This window comes from Lolium perenne, chromosome 1 (assembly GCF_019359855.2).
Source record: "Lolium perenne isolate Kyuss_39 chromosome 1, Kyuss_2.0, whole genome shotgun sequence".
NCBI lineage: Eukaryota > Viridiplantae > Streptophyta > Magnoliopsida > Poales > Poaceae > Lolium > Lolium perenne.
In genome coordinates this window covers 230,342,291-230,356,108 of record NC_067244.2, presented here as the reverse complement: position 1 = coordinate 230,356,108, position 13,818 = coordinate 230,342,291, and the positions used below count along the sequence as shown (strand labels likewise).

Genomic DNA, 13,818 nt, shown 5'->3' with positions numbered 1-13,818 from the left:
TTTTCGGTGTTTACCATTCGCTATTAAGTGGAAATACCTCGTATTATTTCCCCCTTCTTGAATATGTTTAACTTTCACTCTTTGGGTCCATATAGACTCCTCTTCTATTCTTAATTTGTTCAGACTATCATATTCCTATGTATCTATGACAACTATGCCAAGGACTCAATCTTTATAGAAATTTTCTATAATTTTCCTATGCTACCATCAAACAACTAGTTGTACCAATTCTCATAAATTTCTTTTCCATAGGTTTCAAAGGGACATGTTGTCATATCAATCCTTCATTTTTCCTATTACTCAATTTTTCCTATCCTATGAATTAAACAAGTCATTTTTTTGAAACAAGATACAAATATAAATGATTATAAATACGTTCATACGCTCACTCACCTATCCTATGAGCATCCCTCAGACTCATCCGTCTGCACTTGAAATTGCCGAAATCACCACACCTACTTCATCTTTTCTTTAAAGATGAGCATGGTCCATTTCTATTTTCCTGAGAGATGAGAATGATCTTTGAAAAGAGGTAACTAAACATGATTATCTTCCAAAAGAAAAAGAGGAGAACGGGACGGATTCTCTCCCGGCGAGCCAGCGCCGACGGTGGTCCACGGCGCAGCGCCGCTTGCATGCGCAGAGATGCGCCGAAGCCATCGCTTTTCCTATTGACCAACACCACAATCATCCGACAACAACTACACGCGCCGATTTGTTTGATAATAATAACGCATCCATCCATCCATCACATCACAACACATCACCCACTTGCCCGGATAAGCGTCGCTCCGGCCAAGCCATCCGCACGGCTCACCTGGCCCCCCCTACTCCCCCTTCCTCCCAATCATCCACACGCAGCACGCAACACTGTTGCTTTGGCCGAAACGGAATTCATCACATGCTCGAAAAAGAGTATATAGCGCCAGGATAGGAAGGAGAGCTCTGTAGAAGCTAGCCTGGCAGAGAATACTAGCTACTAGTAGGCCACCCAGGGAAAAGAACGGCGCCGGAAGAAAAGCAGAGTGCCGTCTACACCGCGGCGGCGAGCCATTACTCGAGTTCTTGAGCTTGGCCAGGACTCCGTCGCCGGTGAGTTCTTGCTCTGCACAGCTATATTGCCATATCAGGCCTTCTGTTCTGTTGCCGGATATGAGAGCTTGCAGGTTTCCCCATCATCTTGATCTTCTGACCCACGAAATGCGTTTGACGTGAGTTGATTTGATGAGCGCAAGTCCCGTCTCTTGATCTCATCTCTCTATCCTTTTCTTTCTGGCGTTCACTTGGACATTACATCACTTTGTTTGACACTTTCTCCAGCTAATTAAGTTGAGTGCAAAACCCAACTTTTCAACCAAGTTCCATCCAACACATACATGCGTCAGTTCCTCTCGTCGCTTCCAAACTCCTCATAGTATTATATAGTAGAGCTAGCTAGAGTGTGGCCGCAGTGCTGCCGAGGCCTTTAAAATTGGCTCTCGAGTTCTTGCTCACCTCATCTCAACGACCATCCAAACCCAAATATATTTATACGCAAACCTTTCTTTCCCTGTGACTCACGCAGATCATCAAGTCCAATGGAGCAAGGCTCTAAGGAGAGAGGCCTCCCTCCCCAGCTGCTGAACCTCATCCCGGAAGAGAGGGACTGGAAAAAGGTCAGGGAAGCAGGAGATCATGGAGGCAGATCATCAAGAGCCGGAGCAATCTTCGATGCTGCCGGCGACGAGGACTTAAAGCTGGAGCTCAAGCTTGGCCTCCCCGGCATCCAGCGTGAAGAAGATGGAGAGAGCTGCTCAGTGCTCTCCCTCGGCTGCTTCCCTGCAAATTCAAGGCTGGCGAAGAGAGGGTTCTTCGACACCGTTGAGGCCAAACCAGAAGGTACATAGAGCAAGTGAAAACATGTACTGCACTTCCGATTTTTTAAGTTCAGTTGAGCCCTTGTTCCTTCTTTTTTACACACATATGTTCTATTGTGTGTTTGAAGGCTATGATCAGAGGCACCAGGGAAGGGAAGGATGTGGGAATGAGTTAACATTAGGAGGAGGTGAAATGTTGTCCGGTGAGAGGAAGAAGAAAGGGTGCTGTCCCCCACCACCACCATCATCAAATGGCTCAGCTGCTGCTGTGCGCAGCAGCAGCAGCCCCCAGGGGAGGTAACGATCCATGGGCCTCATACTCTGCCTTTCCTGTTTTTATTTCTGCTGTCAGTTGTGGATCAACCTATGATGGTCTATTCTTGTCATCATGTATGGGTGACTACATATTTAATGTGTCTGTGCCAGATTCAGCTTTTATGAGGAATTCAGTTTTTCTGAGTTCTTGGTTCCTGCTTACTGAATCATACAGTATGAAATAAGCAATTTTTGGGGGCACTGGGTTTAACTCTTGCTACCGAGTAAGAATGAGATTAAAGTGGGCACTATTGTAAATTGAAGAAGTAACCTTTAATCTGTCAGTTAACAACCATTACTTTGCTTAAAGGAGGTTGTCTTTTAATCAACCATGCAGTTGCTTTCTCTGAATAGTTCTTTTGATTTTCACACTGCTTTTCTTGGTTAATTGAGCATCTGCTTTCCAGCAGTGCAACAGTGTCCTCTTTCAATATTGATGATCACTGTAATTGTGTAGCATGACTAACATCAACATCATATAAACTCACCTGAACTTGAGAACCAAATACTAAACAGTGATCTAATGTGATGCAGAGCTGCTGTTCTTCCAGTAGTCGGTTGGCCTCCAGTCCGATCCTTCAGGAGAAACCTCACGAATGGAACTTCATCCAAGCAATCCCCCGAGAGATAAAACGACGAAGCTGCCGACAAGATGAAGTTAATCTGCAAGAAGAGACCGCTCATCAAAATCAACATGGACGGGATACCTATTGGAAGGAAAATAAACCTTACAGCTTACGACAGCTACCAAAAGGTGTCATCTGCTGTTGAAGAATTGTTCCGTGGATTTCTTGAAGGTACAAATTATATAACCAGGCCACAGAAAAAAAAAATCAAACCATTTTGAGTTGTGAAAATAATAATGCGCTAACTCCTCTTCACTTGGTTCTTCTGCAGCCCAGAAGGATCTATCTTGTGCTGAAAGCGGAGAGCGGAGAGCAGAAGAGAAAATATTTTCAGGCTTGTTGGATGGAACTGGCGAATACGCTCTAGTGTACGAGGATGATGAAGGAGACAGGATGCTAGTCGGCGACATACCATGGAGGTAAGCTCTGACTGTTCATCCAACTGTATTAGCACAATGCTGGATTTTATGCAAGTTGACAAGTTATTCAAGAAATTTACTGGAGAAGATCAATGGAGGCACATATCATAAGTATTGCATAACAAAATGCTTCTAACTCTTTGCAGTGTGTTTCTTTCGACCGCGAAGAGACTGAGGGTGATGAGGAGGTCGGAGCTTCCCCTAGATCTGGTAAGTGTAGTGCCACTTCAAGTTGTATGACTTTCCTTTTGGGTATTTGCAAAACTCCTCACCGGCTATACACGGATCAAATACAATGCAGTTGTATTTTGTTTAAAACCATGCTGCTTTTCATTAATTTCCTCAAATCCAGGTTTCCCTCATTTTCTCCCATGTTCTTTTCCAGATTGGAGCTAACTCAGGAGGGTAGCAGATTGCTGAAATGAGGATAAACTGCATTTGCATGGTGCAAATTGCAATTCATCACATTTTTGGAGATCGCCGGTCTTTAGCTTGCAGAGATGAATCTAATATGGAAAAAAATGTACCCAGTTCAGGATGTAAATTACCCTACTCTTTCTCGAATGTAGTGTTCGTCAGTGCAATTCTACATGTTTTAGGTTTATCAAAAGCGCCGAAAGTGTATCAACGTGCTGTGATAACTTTCTACTGGGGCTGCACTGCAGGATGGAAATCTAATGATAAGATCACAATGGTGCATGACTTGTCGAGTTGTTAGCCGCTGCAAACGCAAAAGTGCAAGTGAACAACTATGTAAATTAAATGCTGGTAGTTCATCAATAATGGAGGCTGGAGCAGCAACACCATGTGGAATTTCCTACTGTTAGGGTGTGAAGTTATCCACCCCCTTATTTGTATAAACCTAGCGAAAGAACTTTCTAGATTATTTTCTTATCAAGGACAAACAACGAAACCAGAGAAGATGGTACCAAATAAGTAATCACCATCCTGTCACAGAAGTGGCATCACTGAACTAACCACAAGCTAACTTTTCATCGTAGCTTTATGAGTTATTGATGAAATCAATAATTCATTGTTATCCTTGCAAGGTGACCATGCCCATTGCTATCTCCGACAGCAATAGTTACCAAACATGGAAGAAGTATGAAGCCTATCCGGGGAATGCGCATAATATGAGTTGCTCTCAAAAGGCACAAATGGCATCGAATGACTCCATGATTGAAACAATGCATGGGCTTCAACTTGACACTCTACTGCAAACTTGTCATAGAATTTTTGGATGGATTTTGATGATTTTTTTTCTCAACGATTTAGTCACAACTCAGAAGTGAAACACATGTCTATGAAACTAAAATTGTTTAGTATTAATGAGAAAAATGGCAGCAACCATTTTATCACCAGAATATTAGTGGGTAAGCATGAGAGTTACCTGTAATTTAGACTAACAAAACAAACCGCATATGTTCCACTGCTGAGAAACTGCAGGCACCCTGTCATATGTTTTATCATAGGCTCCATCTGCAGACAAATCAAGACCTATGAGTCAGAGATAACGCACAGATCAGAAACCAGAAAAAAAAACTTTTATGGCGCAGATGGCTGCAATGCATCCAACCTTGGAATTGGGGACAGAGGAGAGGTCATTGTCATTGGACCACCCTCAATTCCGAAAAGAAGAAGAGGTGGGGTGGATTACGAAAGAATCTGCAGCTCCTTTTGTTGATGTCCTTCCCAAAAACATCTGTATCCCCCGTGTTGTGTGCTCATATGCTGCCAGTGTATATTTTAGTTCATAAGCTAAAAAGCTATATTTTCTCGGCAGGAACATGAACTGAAGAAGGTGAAAGCAACCGGAGTGCCCAAAAACTAAACATGCCACCATCCTCTGTTTGTCCATATATAACTACATGTGCAAACTTTTTATTAATTTATTGCATTCCAGTATACTATTCAAGAAAGCAGCTTGCAATCAAACAGAGAAATGTACTCGGAGTGGATGCTATGTGTCCAGCTCTGAGTGTACTACTGGAGAGTAGCTCTGGCAAAATGTGAAGATGTGCATATAATTGAGGTTACAGCCAAAGAATCAAGATCCATTGAGCATTGCAACGAAGTTATTCAGATACGGCTCAGAAGGCGTCAGGCCTCAAAGGACTAACAGGTTTATTCAGATATAGCTACATACTACTCTGCAGCTAGATTGGGACCATTTTTTTTTCCAATGCTGCGGCAAAAGGCAGCCCTTTTTCTGCAAGGTCATGTGGAACCTTTGTGTTCAGGTTGTATCAGTTGGGCAGGATATCTGCATCATAGGATTCCTTTGAGGCCTAAAAGATGGTTCACAAAAAGATATCAAGATATATCATGCCAACTGTAAAAAAATGGAATAGCATCTATACAAACATTATTACGAGATATGAGAATCCCTAGCAGTACACATGCTATATAGATAAGCCCGTAGTGGCAAAGAAACTACTGAACACCAACTAAAACAAGAAAGAAAAGCATTTCAACAGACACCAAGTTAATTAATTGCGGATGGACAGAATCAAAGTGTTAATTGCACACATCATTACAAAGTACGAGGAACAATCCGATCCCAAAAGGATGCCCGTGGATATATGAGGGATTAATGGCGCGAGAGTTGAACCCATGACCTAGGTGTTCTGATACCATGTTAGATATTACTACCAACCAACTATCGCAAAAGACCGATTTGTTAGTAAGTTGAGACATCATATACTAAGTAATAATCACCACTAGAAATACACAAACTTGATAAATCTGATGCATCATATATTGCATTAACAACAGCCTTAATAATTCTAGATTTTAGATGATCCAGCTTGATTTGAAGATATTGCTTTAATAAAAATAAGACGACACCTAATCACAATGGTTATTACTAGTTTCTTTGTTTATTTGGCATATGGAGGACCAAGAGTGACACTTTATGCATGTGCACCGACAAACATGTAAATTATTCTCATTTGGTACTTATTGAAATATAAATGTGATGTCTCTTGTGTTGGCACTTTGCTCTTATAGTTTCTTAAGTCCTGACAACTGACAAGCCCACTGTCTGGCAGTGCATGGGTGATCAGATCCTAAAGAATTGACAGCTCAACTATGTTCTTTGACCCTTGTACTCTCAAAACTGTCAACTGCTGGGTCGGTGCTTTTCGCAGCGGTGACGGATTCGTGGGAGTTCCCCTGCTAGGATGGCGGAATGACGGCACCGTCTTTGTCAAGTGGGGATTCCGTCCTCGGGCCCTCTGTCGGCGCGCCGCCGCTTCCTCCATCGACGGCACGGGGCTGCTGGGGTATGTGAGCTGGAGGTTCAGGGGTGGTGCGCGTGGGGCTGCTGCTGCTGAAGGGAGTGCTGCGGGGATGATGGAGGGATCTGGTCTTCCACGGCCAGATCAGGAGCTGTGCGAGCTCGGCGCGTGTCGCCGGCCGATGATCGATTGCATCCCAGATCCAGTCCCTCGGGGCTGGTGGCTACTGCGGTCCATCTTCGCCATATGGCTAGGGGTGTACCCAGCTCCAAGGGTCGTCGTTGCGGCTGGTGATGACTGGCTTCGACGGCGAGAGGATGTTGAAGGCCTTCCAGTAGTTCATCACCTGTATCCACTTTGCTTGTTCTTGATCTTGTATGTGAATGTGATATGTATCCTTGCTACTATATGAATACAAGTTTCTACCTTTCAAAAAAAAAAAAGTCAACTGCTACCATTTTACATGTCACATAGGGGAAAGCACTGAATTAAGAACCAGTGGGATACAAACTGCGTGTGTATAACTCCAAGAAACCCATAGCACAGTTCGATTTCCTACCGTAGCAGGAATATCCGGCGGCGGCAGTGGCGCTATCTTCGTCTCGCGCTTCGACTTGTTGGCTTAAACTGGGAAACGGATCGAATTGTGGCCTGGGATTGGGAGAAAACTCGCCTTGTCGGGTTCGGAAGGAAACTGAGGTTTGGGAGAGCGGGAGGCCTCGGGGTTGCGGGAGTTGAAGCGGCTCATGGCCATGCAGCGAGGGTGTCACCGGGGGCGCTGCATCATCGCTCCTCTTTCCCCGTGCAATTTCCAGTCCACTTTTAGTCGTTGAATTCTAGTGAAAGTTTAATTTTGGTTCTAGAACTTTAGTGTGGTTTAAAATAAACCTTGAACCCTCAAAATCATTCACCTTTAGTTCTTATCCTAGTTGAGCCAAATAAATATTTGCTACGTTTACCAAGAAAAAAACGCAAGGCAACAGTGCAAGAAAAGATAGACATGACGATGATGATAGGCAAAGCAAGCCGACCTTAATGACGCGGGGTTCAAGAAATTTTGAAATGAGAGAAATTGAGGGGGAGAGACTGGTTTTGGGAGCAAGAATTTCTATTTTTTGCATATAAGATATTGGGTTCGACATCTCGGCTGGCTTTGACTTGGTTCGGTTCAAAACTAGTCCGGTTGCTTGCTAGTTTCTTCTTTCCATGTTAACGATTTTTTCAAGTCAATTAAAAGGGATGCAAAGTGAACTATTTCGAAAGTTTAAGATCCATTCTAAAGTAGGACGAAAAGTGAACTTCTCCAGAAGTTCAAGGATGAGAAGTGGACTTTCTTATTTTTTCCTCCGAAAAGAAAACCACTTTCTTGTACAGTGGTACTCCTCGGCTATTATTGCCGGGTCGGGATCATGCAGACAAAAAAAAGGCAAACTCTAGGCGTTCTAGGCTAAAAATTACGATTTTTAAAAAATAATATATGTTTTTTGTTAATTTCACAAATAATACTCGTTTTTGAAATTTGCCAGGAATAATATGGCGTCGGGGCAACGTTTCCTGAGGAGGGTATCGGGGAAGCCTTCCCCAAGACGTCGGTTTCCTGGTGTCCTGGTAGGGCGACAACGAAAGTCGGAGTTGTCTTTCCGAAAAGGGTGATGTCGAGGAAGGTCTTCCTGAGAGCGGGCCAAGTATGGTCGCCGCGCAAGCCGATAGGTCGTGTTGGTCCACGGAATCCCGAGGCGGGGTCTCGGGAAAGCGGTTGCCGATTAGTAGTTGGGTGCGAATAAAGGCCCGTCACCGGCTCCTTCTTCCTCCTTGCATTTACTTCTCTCACATTTCTTGCTCTTCGATTCCTGCTGCTCTCTCTCATTTCCTTCACATTCAAACTAGTTTATGTCCAATCTTTAGAATTCTTCAGCAAATCTAGTAGCTAGAACAACAAGATAGGTGTAGAAACTCCGATTGGGTTAGCTAGTGGAGGCGTTTTGGTGGTGGTGGTGTTCGTGGTGGTGGTGGCTGAGTTCGTGGTGGTGATGTTGGTGTTGCTGGTGTTGTTGTTCGTGGTGGTTCGGTGAATCTTCGTTGCTAGACAGAGTAACCTCGCACGCTTCAAGCTAGGGTAAACTCTAATCCCTCGCTAATTATTTGTTAGTGGATTTAGTTTATGTGGGATAGCCGGTACAGTTAGGCATTAATGTTTACGCTGGTCTAATTAGTTTAGTTACATGTATTTGTAGTTGGCCCGAGAGAAAATATTTATTTAATTGCACCTTGTGTGCATAAGAGGAACCAAAAGCAAACCCACCACCCCTTGTGAAGATTATGAAGAGAAGTGGCACCAAATGGCTAAGTGAAGTGAGCTGCACTGCCTTTTATAGGGATGGGCCTTTAGTCCCGGTTGGCCTGACCAACCGCGACTAAAGGCCTTCGTGGCCAACCGCGACTAAAGCCCCTCCCGTCCCCCAGCTGTCGACCGAGCCCGCTGGGTCCAGACTTTTGGTCGCGGGTCGCCTCCCAAACCGCGACTAAAGACCCCTTTAGTCGCGGTTCGAAAGATTTGGGGACTAATAGGGCTGGATGGAAGCCTCATTTTCTACTAGTGGAGCGAGATACGCAAGCAAGCAACCAGGCCCAATAAAAAGCCCGCAAGCCGTGCAGAAATGTGGGTGACGTAAGTTGACTGAGAATTAGCTTAATTCTCAGTTAACTGAGAATTAGTCAGACCCAATATTTATTTAGTTAGTCGCAGTTTCTAGTTTGTAGCTACCTGGTCGTGGTTCCAATTTTTTGACTAGTCTGAATTCTGTATAGGTAAGGAGATATGTCTAACTTAGTGAAATTTGTTGTTTACTACAATCATGGCAATGTCCAAAAAAAAATTCCGGTGGGAGCTGACTTGAGTGAGTTTCAGTACGTTGAGTTGGATTTGTCGAACCCAAAAATTTGGCGCGTTTGTCAGTTAATGGAGTGGTTGACTGTAAATTTTGGGCTTAAATCCTAAAACATACGTGTCTATACTTTATGGAGCAACTCAAGTATAAAAATAATCTAGCATTTGAAGTCGATAGAGTGAACATCTTAGTGGGTGCTGGTTAGAAGCATGCGAGCGTTAAGGAACTCACCCCATCGCATTAATGCTGCCATGGTGCGGGACCAGCACCGCTTGGATCATACCAGAACGTGCGGGTGGATAGATGTCCACATGAATATAAACGGAAAGGACAACAACCAGTAGCATCAGTCCAAAAAAGGGCAAAAATTACCAAGTCACGGGAAGTAACCGAAACGTGCCGGTAGCCAAGGAATAGGCACACGAAAAACAGGGCAAATACGGATCTATGGTATTCGAGGAGCCTATCTACAGTGAAAATCCATGCGTGTCAAATTCTGATTGGATGAAAAGCTACCATCAACAGTTTCCAAACTGCTAAGATTTTAGCAAAAAGTGGGTTACTTTTGATATAGGTATAATGTAACTCCCAAGTAGAATTGTCACTTTGACAGAATCGCAAATGAAGAATCAAGACGATGTATATGGACTGGTCCTGGTGGCATTTGTTATTGTCATGCTGAGCTTGCATCAAGCATGCCAAACCTTCAATCCATTGCCATATTTCCACGGCCCAAGGAGGTATGCTCTAAAACTTCAGGTGACAGTATTACAAAGTAAGGCAACTAAGCCATGTTCGTATAACCATATTTCAGAAGCTAGACTATGGACACAATTAATCATACATATTTGTGCAGGTGCTCAGCACAGCAGTATAGAGCAAATTTTGCCCATATAAAGTATCTGAATATCACTTTTAGAGAGGAGTGATCTTCCCTTGAAGCTATGATCATTTGTCTATGGCATCCTTGTTTGACGCTTCTCCTTCCTTGGAGACCTTCATCTCGGATGTAAGTTACTGTCCATACGTACTACAGACATATTAGTAAAGTAATCACGGAGGCTGGAGGCATCGTTAATCAAAGACGGTCATGGCACCTATGCATGAAGCAGTTCTCGGCTTCCCTCGGAGCTGAGGCAGATGCTAGGATGCAACCACGACAAGCTCAGGAAACGTGAGTATCTACACGGCTTCTACTCCATGAAGAGCCTGTTGGAGCTGATGTGCCATATCCTCAGGACCATGACATCGCTCGAGCAGCTTAGGCATGCCATGGCCTGCTTGACTGTTCTGTCAGCAAAACCAGGGTTGCTTGCTTCAGTATGCCGAGTGAAAATTACCCGGGAGACCCGTAGAGGGGCGATCTAGGCCGTCCAAACATATGTCAAGCCGAAGGTTTGGTCGATATTTCAGATGATTATCCTGGAGCCTTGCAGCCGGTGCCATGTCCTTGCTGATCTTTAGATGGCGGCCATCGTTATTCTCTTAAAGCTTCATCAGAGCTGCTCATTGTTCGGTCTTGCTGCATATATTACGGCTGCGGTTGTTCTTCTTCTATGCCCTAATTTAGCAGATCGTCCTGGTACGCTAAGCTCTGTAAATATTATGTTCGTAGCATAGGCCACCTCTAGCATGGACCGCATTTCAAATAACCAATCTGTTCATTTTGGACCGTATGCCGTGGTCGGTGAACAGAGAAGAGGTCCAGGTCCGTTTGTGCCTGGAAGCTGCCCCAACGGCGGCCAACAATTTGGTTCACGGCCTTGCAATTTTAGAACCATTTTTCAAACTGATTTAGAAATATAGGCCACTGATTTTGAATAAATACAAAAAAATGTTAGCATAAATAGTATCTAATTCGCACGACAAACAAAAAGTCATCAATCATAATTTATTACGAACATTAGAATTCAAATAGAGGACAACTAGTTTCCACATGATTCCACATGTGTAGGACCGAATCATTCTGGAGTTGGTTGTAAATCGTTTTGTCTCGCATTGCATGATGCATATGGAGGAAATCAACCAAGTCGGTCGGTGGTCCAGGCTCGGTATCAACCAACTCATTCTGAAATTCTCAGCCTTGATCATAGACATTGTCATTGTGATCCGCTTCAATGATCATGTTGTGCACACAAGCAGTCATGACCTCCCATAATCTCTCCTTGCTACATGTCCTAATAGGGTGCCAAACAATCGTCCAACAAAATTGCAGCACTCCACATCTTTCCTACAAGGCTCTTGCTCTTTAGCAAACCTATTCCCTTTCTCATCGTAAGGTTCGTGGATTATCTTCACAAATGTGGCCCATCTTGGATAAATACCACCGGTAAGATAGTATGTCATATTACCTTCAGCAAGTCGAGTGAACACCGGAGATTGCTTGAGGACACTAATGTTATTGTGAGAGCCTTCCATGCTGAAGAAAGAGTGCCAGATCTTGAGATCTTGAGATGCAACCGCCTTCAAAATGGTAGTGTACCCATCCGCATGGCCATGGTATTGCCCCTGCCACGCAAATGGATAATTTCCATTTTCAGTGCATGCAATCTATACTTCCAAGCATAATAGAAAATCTTCGAGAGGCATTGATTGACAAGGGCCGAGCAGAGTCAACATCATTATGTTGCCTCAGGTATACTTAGGAAACACTTGAACCACTTCAGAACCTAAATATTTACTCAAGGAAAGTGGACTCACTCATGCGAATGTACCCGTCCACCAATTCACCGGATACTCCGTACGCGATCATCCTAATAGCTACAGTACATTTCTCGTAAAAAGTGAAGCCAAGTTTACATGTGGCATCCTTCTTCAAATTGAAGTAATCATCTTAGAACCTCACTCTCTGCATAATCTTTAGGAAAAGCTTCTTTGACATCCAAAAACTCCACCGGAAACATGCTGGCCAAAACAATGGATTGGTTCGATGGAAAGTTCCGCTAGAGTTGCTCATGGCCAGCCTCTCGATTGCGCTCCCTCGCCGTACCGTGTCCCTTGACCGAGCCCCTGTACTATATTATGCATGGTTCAACCTGGTCATGGACGAAAAGGGCCACGGCCACAAGGATATGGGCGTCATCATGGGACTCATCCGACGATATGTCGATGAAAGTGTTGTAGAAAAACTCGTCCGAACTATCAGACATGATCTACGACAAAGAAGAAATTCATATGAGCAATGATTCTCATACGATTGTGCAGGAAAAAGGGGACTAAGAGGCCTGAAAATCACCTTGCCGGTTGGCCGGGACTAGGTTCGAACCGTTGCGGGCGTCGTGGACCGAGGCGCGAACCTCTTCCACCAGACAACGGTGGCGAGAGACCCAAACATATGCTGCTAGATGTGCGGCCTAAACCAGTGGCCTAATCGATCGTTGCAGGCAATCGTAGCGAGGTGGTGGCGGAGGGGCAACAGGTGTGGCAGCTGGGGAGGGTAGGGGCAGCCAATAGTGTGGTTAGATGGTGGGTCTAAGGCGGACAAAAGCTCGCGCCTCGCGGACGCATGGCTTTAAAACGGACGCGTCTGCAGAAAATGGTAAGTTTACGGTTGGGCCCCATCTTTAAGTTGCACTATCCGTTTATGATGATTTCGTTGAAGGTGGCCTCAGAGTACCTGTATGGAGTAGTAGTACAGGCAACAATTTCTATACCTTGGTTATCTACGGTACTCTAAATGATGGGAACAACATCGAGTCAAAAAAAATTTGTGCACTCATGAGCCAATAACATGAGACCGTGGTGACAGATTCAATGATTTGGGACTTGAGAGAGTAAGAAATACACTCCATAAAGTGGAAGTTCAGTTGCATACTATATCAGTGGAATATCAGTGCCAGCGACACAAGGTAGTGATAGGCGTAGCAACCATGGGCGCGGGCATGGCGGCAAATCTCATTCGATGCGGAGGCTCTTCTTCGAATCAGGCGCTGGAGTTCGGCGCCTCTTCGTCACCAAGTGGTTCGTCTTCGGTGGCTTAGAGGCGACCATCGGCTCTGGTTCTTCGTTGGAAGTGGGCAATGGAGCATTGTACCCTTGATCTTTAGCGGCGATGCCTTGAGGACGCCGGCGAATTGTGGCGGAGACACCCATGGACTGAATTGCTTTTAACTTTTTATTCTAGAGTTTTTTTTTACAATTTAGAAGGCCTTATCTTCAAATAGTTGGTTCCGTAGGGTGAGTTCTGTTTGGGCCTTCCCGCAAAATGTACATGCCACCTGTTTGAGGTTTTGAATACATTGGGGTCTTTCTAGATCCCATCCCTTGTACAAAAAAAAAAAAACAATGGGTGCTGGTGGCTGCATCGACTGATGCATACGGCTTCTTATTTTCTTATTAAAAGAATTAGCATTTGCACTTTATTGATCACAAAGGATTGAAATATGAATCATATTTAAAAATAGCAAAGAGATAAATATAGGGAGTAGTCATCCAACAACATGTCCCCATCCCCACCAGTTGAATAAATCCAGTGT

The 13,818-nt window shown here is 44.2% G+C and overlaps 1 pseudogene; it reads left to right on the top strand.

Moving 5' to 3' along the window:
• The first annotated feature begins 810 nt into the window (after window positions 1-810).
• On the top strand, window positions 811-4,034 carry LOC127326605 (auxin-responsive protein IAA18-like; annotated as a pseudogene).
• The last annotated feature ends 9,784 nt before the right edge of the window (window positions 4,035-13,818 follow it).